Here is a 3,007-nt window from a genome sequence, read left to right as displayed (position 1 = left end):
CACAGAAAACTATGTAACATTGTTCGAAGAAATTGAACAAGAACTAAATAGGTGGAAAGACATTTTCTGCTTATGGACAGGAAGGTTAAAACTACTTTGAAGCCTCAGGAAAACTATTTACTGAATTCATCTGGAAGTGAAAGTGAACCTAAATAGCCAAGAGCATCCTAAAAAATAAGATTGAAGAGGGAGGATTAACATTTACTGATTTCAAAGCTTATTATAAAGCCAGAGTGATCAAAACAGCATTGTACTGGCACAAAGAGAGAAGTATTGGCCAATAGAATCGAATTGAAAGTGTAGACCCACTAGTGTGCTATTGCCGTATTGAAGGTGAATAAGATTGAAAGGGATCATAAAGACTCATGTATCCCATCAATTAACACTTCTCCCTTTGGGGGAGAACCCTGTTACACTGCCACAGATTTATACTGTTCATCTTCCTCCAAGTCTTCCCCCAGGAGACAGACGGCCTTTTACCAGGGTAACTGTGCATTGGGGAAAAGGAAATGATCAGATATTTCGGGGATTATTAGACACTGGTTCAGAAGTGACATTAATTCCAGGGGACCCAACACGTCACTCTGGTCCACCAGTCAGAGTGGGGGCTTATGGAGGCCAGGTGATCAATGGAGTTTTAGCTTAGGTCTGTCTCACAGTGGGTCCAGTGGGCCCCCAGACGCATCCTGTAGTTATTTCCCCAGTTCCAGAATGTATAATTGTCATAGACATACTGAGCAACTGGCAGAATGCTCATGTTGGCTCTGTAACTCGTGCAGTGAGGGCTATTATGGTGGGAAAGGCCAAGTGGAAGCCACTAGAACTGCCCCTACTGAGCAAAATAGTAAATCAGAAGCAATAACGGATTCCCAGAGGGACTGCAGAAATTACTGCCACTCTTAAGGACTTGAAAGATGCAGGGGTGGTGATACCCACCACATCCCCATTCAACTCTCCCATTTGGCCTGTGCAGAAAACATGGGTCTTGGAGGATGACAGTGGATTATCATAAGCTCAACCAGGTGGTAACTCCAATTGCAGCTGCTGTTCCAGATGTAGTATCATTGCTTGAGCAAATATCCCCTGGTACCTGGTATGCAGCTATTGATCTGGCAAATGCTTTTTTCTCAATAGCTACTAGTAAGGACCACCAGAAACAGTTTGCTTTCAGCTGGTAAGGTCAGCAATATACTTTCACTGTCTTACTTCAGGGGTATATCAACTCTCCAGCCCTGTGTCATAATCTTGTTTGCAGAGAACTTGATCATTTCTGCCTCCCACAAGACATCACACTGGTCCATTATATTGATGATATCATGTTGATTGGACCTAGTGAGCAAGAAGTAGCAACTACTCTAGATTTACTGGTAAGGCATTTGTGTATCAGATGATGGGAGATAAATCCAACAAAAATACAGGGGCCTTCCACCTCAGTAAAATTTCTAGGTGTCCAGTGGTGTGGGGCATGTCGAGATATCCCTTCTAAGTTGAAGGATAAGTTGTTGCATCTGGCCCCTTCCACGACCAAAAAAGAGACACAATGCCTAGTTGGTCTTTTTGGATTTTGGCGACAACATATTCCTCATTTGGGTGTGCTACTCCGGCCCATTTATCGAGTGACCAGAAAAGCTGCTAATTTTGAGTGGGGACCTGAACAAGAGGAGGCTCTGTGACAGGTCCAGGCTGCTGTACAAGCTGCTCTGCCACTTGGGCTGTATGATCCAGCAGATCCAATGGTGCTGGAAGTGTCAGTGGCAAATAGAGATGCTGTCTGGAGCCTTTGGCAGGCCCCTATAGGAGAATCACAATGCAGACCCTTAGGATTTTGGAGCAAAGCCTTACCATCTGCTGCAGATAACTACTCTCCTTTTGAGAAACAGCTTTTGGCCTGCTACTGGGCCTTAGTAGAGACTGAACGCTTAACCATGGGCCACCAAGTTACCATGAGACCTGAGTTGCCTATCATGAGCTGGGTGTTGTCTAACCCACCAAGCCATAAAGTTGGGTGTGCACAGCAGCACTCTATTGTAAAATGGAAAAGGTATATACGAGATAGAGCCAGAGCAGGTCCTGAAGGCACAAGTAAGTTACATGAAGAAGTGGCACAAATGGTTTCCACTCCTGCCACATTACCTTCTCTTTCCCAGACCAGAGCTATGGCCTCTTGGGGAGTTCCTTACAGTGAATTGACTGAGGAAGAAAATACTCAGGCCTGGTTTACAGATGGTTCAGCACGATATGCAGGTACCACCCAAAAGTGGACAGCTGCAGCATTACAACCCCTTTCTGGGGTGTCCTTGAAGGGCAGTGGTGAGGGGAAATCCTCCCAGTGGGCAGAACTTCGAGCAGTGCACCTGGTTGTTCATTTTGCTTGGAAGGAAAACTGGTCAGAGGTGCATTTGTATACTGACTCATGGGCTGTTGCTAATGGTTTGGCTGGATGGTCAAGGACTTGGAAAGACCATAATTGAAAAATTGGTGACAAAGAGGTCTGGGGGAGAAGTATGTGGATAGACCTTTCTGAGTGGGCTAAAAACATGGAGATATTTGTGTCCCATGTGAATGCATACCAGAGGGTGACTTCAGCAGAGGAAGAATTTAATAATCAAGTGGATAAGATGACCCGTTCTGTGGATAGCAGTCAGCCTCTTTCCCCAGCAACTCCTGTTATTGCCCAATGGGCTCATGAACAAAGTGGTCATGGTGGTAGGGATGGAGGTTATGCATGGGCTCAGCAACATGGACTTCCACTCACCAAGGCTGACCTGGCTACAGCCACTGCTGAGTGCCCAATCTGCCAGCAGCAAAGACCCACACTCAGCCCCCAATATGGTACCATTCCCTGAGGTGACCAGCCAGCTACATGGTGGCAGGTTGATTACATTGGACCACTCCCTTCATGGAAGGGGTAGCAATTTGTTCTAACTGGAATAGACACATACTCTGAATATGGGTTTGCTTTCCCTGCATGCAATGCTTCTGCCAAAACTACCATCCGTGGGCTGAG

This window comes from Tamandua tetradactyla, chromosome 15, assembly GCF_023851605.1.
Source record: "Tamandua tetradactyla isolate mTamTet1 chromosome 15, mTamTet1.pri, whole genome shotgun sequence".
Taxonomy (NCBI): domain Eukaryota; kingdom Metazoa; phylum Chordata; class Mammalia; order Pilosa; family Myrmecophagidae; genus Tamandua; species Tamandua tetradactyla.
This window is presented reverse-complemented; position numbering follows the sequence as displayed.